The following is a 12,666-nucleotide window of genomic DNA, read 5'->3' on the forward strand; positions in this document are numbered from 1 at the left end:
TATGATTCTTCTTTATTACTAACTCAAAAATACAACGATCAAACATAATGCAGGATAATTCAGCAGAGGTGGAAAAATGAATGCCTTTTTTTTTAAAAAGAAAACAAGTTCACTGAATAATATATTCATTGCAATTAGTAAATTTATCACCAGGAAAACCATCTATGTGATATTAGTTGTGCACAGCTGAGAGATTTTAAAGGTAACACAAGCAACTGCTAGAAATGAACTACTGCTTTGTTTCCCTCAGACTTAGTTTCATAATAAATTCTGTAATATATAATCACAAAACATGGATTTTTTGACACTCAACATTAAAGTTAAACTACTAAGTAAAAAATCATCTTAGAATCTTTTTAAAATGTCTCAGGTTCTTTGCAACCAATGCAAGCTTGCATTTTTTTAAAACATAGAATGTGTAGCACATTCAGCCCAACAGGTCCATGCCGGTGTTTATGTTCCACACCAGCCTCCTCCCTCCCTACTTCATCTAACCCTATCAGCATATCCTTCTATTCCTTTCTCCCTCATGTGTTTATCTAACTTGCCCTTAAATACATCTATGCTAGTCGCCTCAACTACTCATTGTGGTAGCGAGTTCCACATTCTAACCACTCTTCGAGTAAAGAAGTTTCTCCTGAATTCCCTATTGGATTTATTAGTGACTATCTTATATTTATGGTCCCTAGTTCTGGTCTCCCCCACAAGTGGAAACATCTTCTCTACGTCTACCCTATCAAACCCTTTCATAATCTTAAAGACTATCACCCAGTCTTCTCTTTGAGAGAAAAGAGCCCCAGCCTGCTCAATCTTTCCGAATAGGTATAACCTCTCAGTTCTGGTATCATCCTAGTAAATCTTTATTGTACCTTCTCCAATTAAATTTGTTCACTTCTGAGCTTTTTATTTTTCCATAAACATTAGCACATTTAAAGTCATCTAACAATCAGCAGCAGAAAGGACTAAAAATTATGATTTTGAAGAGGTATCCAGTTTAACATTCCTCCCTTAATCAAAACACCGAAAACAGAATAAAGAGCATTCATGGGATCTTGACAGCCACATTTGCCTACAAAAAACAGTGACTAAAACACAAAAGTAATTCATTAGATACAAAACATTGAGATGTTGATGATGCTGTAAAGCCCTAAATAAATGTAAGTTCTTTCTTTCTATGCATCACAACTATATACCCAAGAAAAATAAAGGTAAGTTAACAGCAAAGCCGAGAACTTCCACCCACTGCTTTGATCCTACCATGACTACATCCCAAATCCCAGGAACGGAGTCATTTAAATAACAGGGGCAGGTGTCTACGCCTACAGTGGTATAACAGTTGTACTGACCTAGCTGGCCATTCAGAATATTGGGGTGGCACCCTGCTCTTTTGAAGATAAGTTTAAAAAGGTCGGTTAGGCTGAAGTCTGGAGGCAATATCAATTTTTTTTTTAAACTGGCAGGTCCTAAATTGAATGGTGGTTGATCTTTCAGAGATCAAGAACTGCTTGATTCCTTAGTGGCAAAGCCCACTTGCAACCCAGAACTGCCTGCTCAGCAAATGTTGGTGCCCACGGGCTTATCAATGGAAATCTGGTAGATTCTGCCTGCTTTCCGACTGCCCACCCGCCCCTCCCCCCCACCCTCGAGAATTCCACCACTTATGCGTTGTCAACTTTGCGCAATTTCCAGGCTACAGCTTCTAAAATAGATGAAAATACAAATAAAGGAAAGAAAAATAAAAGAAAGTTCACAGCAGTTTCAACTAAATAGGTTAAGGAGGACCAGGGAATCACAATCTCAAGTTATGCAAGGCCAGAACTAAGTTAGATGTTAGGACGTAGTTCTTTTCCCAGAGAACAGTGGACCTACAGGTTGCCGGCTTGTGCGGTGAACGGTGATTTGCTGAATTCCTTCAAGCAAGAGCTAGACCTGTTTCTCGCTGGGCGGAGATCACCTTGTACAAAAGGTGGGTACATGGTACATTCGCACCAGACAAGTGCCAGGCAATGACCATCTCCAACAAGAGAGAGTTTAACCACCTCCCCTTGACATTCAAAGGCATTACCATCACTGAATCCCCCACCATCAACATCCTGGGGGTCACCATTGACCAGAAACTTAACTGGGCCAGCCACATAAATATTGTGGCTACAAGCGCAGGTCAGAGGCTGGGTATTCTGCGGCGAGTGACTCACCTCCTGCCTCCCCAAAGCCTTTCCACCATCTACAAGGCACAAATCAGGAGTGTGATGGAATACTCTCCACTTGCCTGGATAAGTGCAGCCCCAACAACACCATCCAGGACAAAGCAGACCGCTTGATTGGCACCCCATCCATCACCCTAAACATTCACTCCCTTCACCACCGGCGCACTGTGGCTGAAGTGTGTACCATCCACAGGATGCACTGCAGCAACTTGCCAAGGCTTCGACAGCACCTCCCAAACCCGCAACCTCTACCACCTAGAAAGACAAGGGCAGCAGGCACATGGGAACAACACCACCTGCATGTTCCCTCCAAGTCACACACCATCCCAACTTGGAAATATATCGCCGTTCCTTCATCATTGCTGGATCAAAATCCTGGAACTCCCTACCTAACAACACTGTGGGAGAACCTTCACCACACGGACTGCAGCGGTTCAAGAAGACAGCTCGCCACCACCTTCTCAAGGGCAATTAGGGATGGGCAATAAATGCTGGCCTTGCCAGTGACGCCCACATCCCATGAACGAATAAAAAAAAATAATCAGGGCCAGAGTAGTCTCCTGGACTAGTTTTGATCGCCTAAGGGGAGTTGGAGAGAAACTTTCCAGATTCTTTTCCCCCCTAATTGGCTTGCATTTTTATGTGGTTTCTCAGCACTCCCAGGAGATTACGTGGCTTTTGGGAGGGGTGGGGAGTCTATATATTGTGATGCATAAGGCATTGCAGTTATGTGGGACAGGTTGGGTGGACCAGTGGGTCCTTTCCTGTCCATCACTGTTCCTATGTAAATGATGTGAAGGTACACTCCGATATGATTTGCATCGTTGCGTTTTTGTAAATGAATGAAAAAGACTTCCCTAATACTTTTGAGTATTAAGTTAATTGCTGCTGTAAATAGAACTACATTTATGATTAGTATATTGAACTAATGCAACGTTTGGGCTGAAATACCCCCAGCTTTTATTGCTGGCGGAAGGCAGAAAAGGTTTTAGTTGTGTGACCTGAAGGACTACAAGAAATATTTCACTCCATCTGAATAATTAGAATATTACTTGCATGGAAACATATTTGCACAATTCTTTCACCACCCATGAGGTAAAAGATAAGAAAGTCATCATGATGGATTAAATACTGAATAACAGATATCTCACAATAGATCACATGCAAATAATCCAACTGAAGGGATCAACGACATTATGAATATATATGCTCCTCATCTGAACTCAAAAACTAGAGTATAGTCAAAAATTCACTGAAAGCTATTATTGTACTTTATTTATTTTTATAATTATTTTTCTTACCCCTGTAGTATCATTTTTATATTGATATATCACCTGGTGGCTTCAAACTGCTATGTGACCTGGAGATATATTGAAGTATATTTTTATCTTTATCCCAACAATAAGCATCCCTTGGATGAAGCGCAAATAAAAAAAACATCTGGTGGAGATGATCACACGCCAGTAACAGAACCTTCGTGATTTGCCTTCTAATGAATGGAAGGAAAATCAGGCAGGTTGTATAAGCAGCATGGGATCCTCTCCACCCAATTATCACCTCTGTGCTCCATCCAGCCAATGTTTAAACCCAAGGTAGTAAAGACAATAATCTACTGTATTGACTTTATATTGTTGGACCAGGCGTTTGCTAAATTTGTGTAATATAGGACTTAAAGCATGTTGAATCAGTAATCTGGAACTGCAGGTATTAAATCTATTGCATATTTATTTATATATTGAACATTTTGCGTATAGTGGGTGTTATCACAGACTTCTTCTAACACATCTGTGTAACACTTTCTGTAACACTTCTTGTCACTTTTATTCATGGACAAATCTATTCTAACCAAGGGAAATTTACTGGGCAAACTCATTCTATCATGCCTGATTGAATCATTATTTCCAGATGATTGACTCCCAGCTGTGATTTCTACTTTCTAAGAACTGCACCAGACCATGGATAAGTAAATTAAAACAAATCAAAAGAAACTGAACAGCTTCAAACTAGGTGTAAATGTGGGAAAGGATAAACTTTTCAAACAATGATTCTTGTACACATCTCCATTTCCTACAGATGCAAAGCAATCTTAAAATGCTTTTGTGTTGTAGCTCCTTGTCTCCAAGTACCCTCTTTCCTCTCTTCTGCAATCTAGCCTATAAGTAAACCCACCATTCATTCAGGGATTGCTGAACAATTAAATCTTCTAACCTTAAAGGACATGCACCTATATTCCATTTTATATGATGTGATGTTCCTAGCCTTATAAAATAGTGCATCCTCTAACTAACTGAGAGCAATGCCATGGTAGGTTTACTGATATATATGTGTATATACATAGGCACGCATATGTATTAGGGTTACCAATCCTCCTGGATTGCCCGGGAGTTTCCTGGAATGGAAGAGAAATCTCCCAGGCACCGGTGCTTGCAACCAGGGAAAAAAGTAGAACTCCCCCCCTACTGCAACCTGCACACCCAGTGATTGGGGGTCCCTTGTCCCCTTAATTTCCCGCCACAGCAGTGGGCCTATCCCCTTACCCTCCTCCGCTCTGTGACAATGCCGCTCACCACCGCACAGAAACCACCTCCTGCAACAGCATTTTCTGGTTTTTTTTTACTTTTGTATTGTAGGGCAATCAGAACAGGGTGGGAGGAAGTAAAGGTAGGTTAGATCAGGGTGGACACGGCAGCTGGATCAAGCAGGGAGGGGCTGAAAGTCACCTTGGGAAAGAGAGTAAAATGGTAGCTCCAGACCAAGGGCTCAGGGTTAGGGCAGTGGGAGAGGCAGCAGGTGGAAACTATTGGCAACAAGTCTGATTTTAGAGGGCCTGAGTAGATAACAACACCATAGCGCCAGCTGTCTTGGAGATCAAGTGGACAGGGCTCAATGGGGGCGGGGGGGGGGGGTAATTATATTATATAAATAAGTTTCAAGCATGACAGAAACTGTGTGATGGAAACAGTGTGTCAGAGAAGTTGATACTAGGCCAGAAATTGCACAGAGCGGCGAGGCAACACTCGCTGCAGCTCCTGCGAATTAAATTAACGAACATACTTACTGCAGGCTCTGTGGTATCAAATTGCTTGAACTTGAACTTTAAACAAAATGTGCGCTATCAACCCAGCCTCTGAGCAGCGTGAGTGGCCGCGCGGCTGGAAAAGTCTGTGAGGAGAAGACACACCCACAAAATCTGTCAGGAAGAGATGTCACGCCCATAGATTGAGGCTGCATTGCTCAAGCAGGCAAGCAGACGTCATTCATTTAAAGTTAGTATTCTGTATGTCATTGTAAATTTTTTAAAAATTATTAAAAAGCCAAAGAAATAATTGAATTAAATTAAAGAAACAGAAGGGAAAAGTTAAAAAATATTTAACTTTAATTTTTTTTTTAAATTACCAAAAACTATTAAAATAAGAATATGAGACTCCACATTTTTAAAAGTTAATTTTTAAGTTGTTTGGCAGGCATTAAGATTAACCGCACTGTTAAAACTTAGTTTAGACCTGGTATTTTGGGCAGATAAGCAAGTTGGCGCTTTTTCAATGATTTCCCTGATTGCAGCATGCGAGGGCCCTTTAATTCGAAGCTGTCATATCACTGGTGAACCACTGGAAGCAAGTTCATGATTTCCGTGTTTTACTGCGCACGTGCAAACGCGGGAACTTGCTCCTTCAATTCACCACTAAAAACGGAGAGCACTGTTGAGTTCCTCCGTTATTTCGGGAGCGATTTCTGGCCCATTGCTTTTTTTTTCAAGGTTCATATCTAATTTTGCCTAGATGGTATCTAAACTACATAACTCTACTACCTCCCTTGTAAGAGACAGCAGGGGAGAGCAGTGTGGAGAAAAGCACAAAGTAAGTTTCCTTACACCCTTCCAGTATATACTTTTTTCCTTTGTTCTGCTATCTCTTGCGAGCACAAATAGCCTTGATCGATTTATATCTCTGAGCCTTGATATTTTGAATACCTCAGTCATATCCCTCTTCTCTTCACCAAGAAGAGTCCCAGATCCTTTAATAGTGCTCTTTTTCGAACATGCGCGCTTTCAGGAATTTGCTCTTCCATTTCCCCTGAAATAACTGTGAGGCTACCAGGGCTTACTGTTATTTGTTGAGCAATTTCCGAGCCGATGTACAATTTTTCTGTTAAAGTGTAGGCGTGTATCCGTTTAAGGCTATAATGTCTAATTGCTGTTAAGTAAATACTGGGTGGCTTCATACAGAGGTCAATGAAGAAACTGCAGACATCTGGCTTCAATATTACATTGTTTATGCAATGCCTTTCCTTGAAGTGTGATGCAGGAATTTAAGTGTGATACATTACCTGGGATGTATAATGGACAGAAATTCCATGCTAGACATACTATGTTTATAATATTGATAGATAGCTAGAGCCATTTAGCCCACAAGTGTGCCCTATACATTACAATTTATTTCTAACCATCTTTTTATTTAATAAGCAATAGTATGTGGCGTTACTGAGACCCACAATATAAATGAATTGTTCATTAGCAGAAAGCAGCAAAAAATACAAGGTTATTCGTATTTTTTTTTAAAAATAGCTTATTGTTAAATATATAAAATATTTAGTATTTAATTTGCTGCATGTACTTGCAATATCATTCCATAATTTTATATTTACAAAATGTCTCAATATGATCCAATACAATCGCAACTATCCACATTTTCAAATATTAGCATAAAATACATTATTTTTAAAAAGTTAGTTGTGTAATACAATCACAATCAGTTTAAGTAATCACAAGTTCACAAAATAATTATGAACGATGAAGGCCACTTGGCCCATCTTAGTTCATCCATTCAGAATGACCCTCAAGTCCCATTATTGCAGCATCTCATTGTTTCTTAAATTATTGCACGGTTTTTGCCTCACTGGTCTATCCAGGAGTCTATGCCATGCATTGATCTCTCTGGGTGAAGAAGAACTTTTTGCTATCAATCATAAATTTACCTTTAAATAGCTTGAACCTGTGGCCCCTTGTCCCACTCTCACAACTGAAAGGAATTTTCCAGATTTACCTTTTCCTTACCATTTACTATATACTTTGATAGGATCAACTCTCAGATGCCTCCTTTTGAGGCTGAAAATCCCAAGTTTCTCCAGTATTTCCTCTTAAGTCAGACTTCTAAGAATAGGGATCAACATTGTGACTTTTCTTTGCACTGCCTCAAATACATGAATGTCTTCCTTGTTCTCCCTGTGACTAGAACTAGACACAGTTTGATCATGACTCTGACAAACTTGTATGTTTTGGCTATATAGTTCAACTTTCTATTGTCTTTATTGATTCCCGCTCTTAATCAGTTGGACATGTGTGAGAGACTCCTAGGTCTTTTTCAACTTCATCCTTAGTCATTACAACACCATTCATTGAGTTTCTATGTTGCCCATTTTTTTCTTCCTGTGCAGTACTGTAGATTTGTCAGTGTTAGCTTTCATCTGCCAATTTTTTGTCCACTTACATATTTTGTCTAACTCATTCTATAATTTCTGAGGTGCCTCCTCCATTTCCACTGCCCTTCCTGGTTTGGTACTGTCTGAAAATTTGACCAATTTGTACTGGGTTTCTGAATCCTAGCCATTGATGTAAATTAGAAACAGTAGTGGTCCGGTCCCTGATACTTCCTCCTACCCTAACATAACACCTCTAATAAAGTACAATTTTTTTCTACTCTTAAGCCAATTTCTGATCCATATCAAAGAATTACACTGAATGCCCACAGCTTTTATCTTAAATAATAGCCTTTCATTTGGAACTTTGGCAAATGTCTTTTGGATGTCTAAGTACCACAGTCCACTTCGGATGTCACTTCCTCAAAGAACTCTAGGGGGTTGGTCAGGCAGAATCTTCCCATTCTGAATCCATGTTGGCTCCTGTTTACTAAGCTAATATTGTATTGATAATCTTCAAGCTTACATTTGATAATAAATTCTATTATTTTTACACAGGCTTAAAGTAAAATTGATTGGCCTGTAGTTGTCCATGTCTGATTCATCATCCTTTTTGAATACAGACACCATGTTTGCTGTTTTTAAATCTGCTGGTACCTCCACAGTATCCAGTGACTCCCTCATGATGATTATCAATACCTCACAAATCTCTTCCTTTGGGATAATTAATATCTGTCCCTGGCGATTTAGTATCTTTGAGCCCTTTTAGTTTGTCTAGTCATAAATTTTGCCTAGGTTAACTGTTTGGTGGAGCATTGCACACTTAATCAAAATTGGGGATAGGTACTTGGACAAGGTCGCAGATTGATAGCATGCTGGGTTGAAGCCATTAATTCTATAACACTCTAGATGCATCAGTACCTTATCATTGCTGGATATTCCCTTTATGGAAATGCTTCCTATTACCCTTATTTAATTTCTGGCATCAGAAACGCTAATGAGTTAACAACAATAACCAAAATGGCAACCAATCTCAGCTCACCCACAGTTAAGATTTCATTTTATGTCCCCCATAACCTTTCAATATATTCCTAAACTTCAGCATCAATTAAAACAACAAACCAAACATTCTACAACATAACATGGTTGCTTAACTTGAATCGGAAATCGGAGCATGAGAATGGAGGTTGGATGCACACGGTGTGTAAGAACAAATGCATTTATATATGTTATATGAAAGTATCGTGAGAAGCACCAATTTTTTTTTGAACTTCCATTCATTTTGAACAGTCGTTTGCCAGAAGAACAATGTTCTTCTTCATCCAACATTTACAAGAATTATATAATTAATTCATTAGAAAGGGATGTCCCATTCCATAAGACAAAAACTACAGAGACAGGTTTCTGAAATACTGAACATGACAGTAGCTGTGGATGCAGCTTTAATTTTCATAATCACATTTCTAAAAATTTTCAAAGACTGGAATGGATTATTGAGACTATTCAAAAAGGTATTTTTTTTAAAGTATCACACTCTGTAGTTAGCATTTTGTGTAGTTCCAACTGGCCCTACACTGTGCATAACTAGGAAGACGGTTCAGTCTCTTTAGAGGCACCATACGGTGTCTTTCGTGCATCATGCACTAATTTTAGGAAGACAGCAGATGCCATTCCTACAGTACCTGTGCAAAGTGATAAAGTGACAATCAAGTGTACTAAGCATCAATTTAGGGAGTAAGAATGCAATTATTTATGAATTTTTTTCAAATTAATTTTAAAATCTTATCTGCAACAGAAAATGTTACCATAACACTCAAAACCTTAATTCGAATTCTTAATGTCAAGGACTTTATGCATTGAAACCTCATGTTTGGGCTTTATAAAAAGCAACAATTAGAGTTTAACAGAGTGGTTAGAATGTGGAACTCGCTACCAGATGGAGTAGTTGACGCAAACAGCATAGATGCATTTAAGGGGAAGCTAGATGGGTACATGAGGGAGAAAGGAATAGAAGGATATGTTGATAGAGTTAGATGAAGTAGGGTGGGAGGAGGCTCCTGTGGAGCATAAACACTGGCATGAACCAGTTGGGCAGAATGGCCTGTTTCTGTGCTGTACATTCTATGTATGCAAAAATATTTCACGCTGTACATGCATAAACTTGAAGACACCCGAAATATGCAAAACATACTTTCCTGTAGTATTACAAGACAAGAATGTCCCTAGTCTCGTGTAAAATAGCAGTACAGCTGAGGGAGGGGGGTCCAAGTAGTTCTTTTTACAAAATTCCATAGCTTAAATAAAAATGTCCAATGATTTGAATCTAGAATTTAGGAATTCTACTGTTTCCTCCCTCCTGTATAAGGTTGTCAACCATAAACGTGAAACTAACAATATAACGTCTAACCTCTGTCAAATGAGTTTGTTACTGAAGTCAAAATTTCACATTTCAATAATATTTTGTTGCATGTTGATAAAACACGTTTTAATAATTTCCTTTCCACGGCATTTCATAAAATTTGCAATATATGTGCGCAACAATTGACTTTTTTTAAATTTTGTGCAATCAAGGAATTTGAATGATTAACAAATATAACGGTTTCGTTTTGTACATCAATAGACAACGGCGTTTAGCACTCGAACAGAGGACTACCCTAGTTTGTATTGTATCTTCATATGCATCTTTTGAAGCGAAAACTGGAATGCGAGGCAACTATCCCACGAAATAATGGATTTTAATTCACTTACATCAATTTCACATACCGCAGATAACTAAGAATATTTCAGCGGTAGTTGAAGACAGAAGGCAGCAACCTTGTATAAATGTTACTTTATATGTAGCAAAATTTTCCACAGACACGTCAAGTATTCCATAGTAAACAATGCATTTTTAAAAATTCGTTTCTGTAATTTTTATCCTATTCTGAGGATAAAAATTAACTGATGTAACAATCTAGGTTTTTAAGTCTATCAACAATAAACATTTCGATGTAACCTAAATTCCTAAAAAGGCGAGCTGAATACGTTTTATATTTAAAAAGTCAGCAGTAATATATACGCCGAATGTCACGGGTCGCTTAGAAACATTTTGCTTACTATTTCTAATAATTCAAATATAAACCTAACGTAAAGACTTCTACGCGTCATATCGCGTATATACATAATGATGCATACAGTCCGCATATGCTTTTGCCTATAAAATACGGGAGCAACCCACCTACTGACCGGCAACTGAATGAAAATCTCCCAACCGCAATAAAAGGGTTGGAAAGGATTGCGATGTCAGTCGCTTTTTAATCCCACCTAACAAACAAAATGTCTGCACAGTGTGAATGTGCTTCAATCACTGGATTTACCTACTGTCTGTCGACTTGTCGCTGCGTATTAGAGGTATTGCTGGCGTTGCAAGTGTCCTCTATTCAGGCTCATGCCCCAAACTCCCGGAATAACCCGCTAGCGGAAGAAGTGAGCACCGACCTAAGCAACAGCTATGCCGACAGCAAATCGCAGCTACAGCGCCAATTAGCGCTGGCACGGTGCAGGATATCCGCTGCAAAAACCGGCTCCTTCAAAGCGCATGCACTGCCCGGCAAAGGTGAACATTCTGCAGCAGAATCAGTGTCAGTTCGTGAAAAAGCAAAGGACCAGGTTAACGAATGCTGCAGTAACACTAATGTGTCATTATTATTTATTGTTCCCAAGTCGTGTATTTTACTATTTATTACTGAAGATGATGGGGGAGGGGGGTGTTGTAATTTAAGTTGTTTCCATTAATATTATTTAGGGAAGATTTATTAAAGCAAACAAAGTGGTTATCTCCTTTCCTATTTTTAATTCTTCAGCGTTAAAGAAATCCCACTCCTTAGTCAGGAGGACAAGATGGGCTAACCCGCTTACCTCTCCACATTCCGCTCCTTGTCGATCTTAAACAAAAACGTGCCAGAATCCCTATGCTTTATCACTGAAATAAATGTTACATAGAATAGTTCTCATCACGTCAAAATATGTAACTGCGCCTCACATAAATTACGTCTGGTGTATAGTGACTGTTATTTGTTATATCGTAGATGTACATTTTTTGCTAGTGACACAATTTCCCTCTCACCGTACCACTAGATTTCCTGGCCAAAACTCGTACGTTGGTGTGCTCATGAAATATATTGGTTCTGTTTTTTGTAAACTGGCACACATAGCAGAACAGTGGGCCACAAACTCCATTTGTGCATCAGACGCATTTGCACAAACATTTCAAACTGGGACAGGAAGCTCGCACCTGAAACATTTCAAAATATTCAACCACGGGTAGGAAGACATCATTTTGTCCTGCACGCTATTTTCGACCATTTGTACGTGCAGGATGTCACCTGCAATCAGGCTGTACATAATGAGCATCCAGGAAAAACTGAATAATTGGGCCTCTTTTCTCTAGAAAAGAGAGAACTGAAGTGACCCGATAAAGGTCTTTAAGATTATGAAGGGGTTCCATAGGGCAGAAGTAGAGAAGATGTTTACACTTGTGCAAAACTAGGGGCCATAAGTATAAGCATCACTAATAAATCCAATAAGGAAATCAGGAGAAAGTTCTTTACTCAGAGTGGTGAGAATGTGGAGTAGTTGAGGCGAATAGCATTGCTGCATTTAACTTGAAGCTAGGTAAGGGCATGAGGGAGAAAAGAATAGAAGGGTATGTTACAGTGGGGGAGCATTTGGGCAATGGTGATCACAATATCAGGTTTTGAATAGTTATGGAAAAGGACCAGGAGCAATCAAGCATAAAAAAAATTAACTGGAGGTGGGCTCAGTGAGGTAAAAACGGATCTGGCCCAGGTGGATTGGAATCAAAAATTGGTAGGCAAAACAGTAATTGAGCAATGGGAGGCCTTCAAGGAGGAGATGGTTCGGGTACAGACTAGACACATTCCCATGAGGTGGAAAGGAAGGGCATCCAAAGCTAGAGCTCCCTGGATGACTAAAGATATAGAGAATAAAATTAAACAGAAAAAGGAGGCTTATAACAAATGTAATGTTCATAATATAATAGAGG

The 12,666-nt window shown here is 39.2% G+C and overlaps 1 protein-coding gene across 10 annotated transcripts in view; it reads right to left on the minus strand.

Annotated features, from left to right (window-relative positions):
- b3galt1b (UDP-Gal:betaGlcNAc beta 1,3-galactosyltransferase, polypeptide 1b) overlaps nucleotides 1-11,102 on the minus strand; it is a 92,415-nt gene extending 81,313 nt beyond the window's left edge. For 2 of the 10 annotated variants that reach the window (XM_067987343.1, XM_067987346.1), the window contains exon 1: nucleotides 10,979-11,099. The gene's annotated coding sequence lies outside the window, so the exon portion shown is untranslated. Of the gene's footprint in view, nucleotides 1-10,839; nucleotides 10,918-10,978 lie in introns of those variants that run through there. The other 8 variants (XM_067987349.1, XM_067987347.1, XM_067987344.1 and 5 more) reach the window with 6 other exon arrangements.
- Between the last annotated feature and the right edge of the window lie 1,564 nt (nucleotides 11,103-12,666).

This window comes from Heptranchias perlo, chromosome 7 (genome assembly GCF_035084215.1).
Source record: "Heptranchias perlo isolate sHepPer1 chromosome 7, sHepPer1.hap1, whole genome shotgun sequence".
NCBI classification, from domain to species: Eukaryota; Metazoa; Chordata; class Chondrichthyes; order Hexanchiformes; family Hexanchidae; genus Heptranchias; species Heptranchias perlo.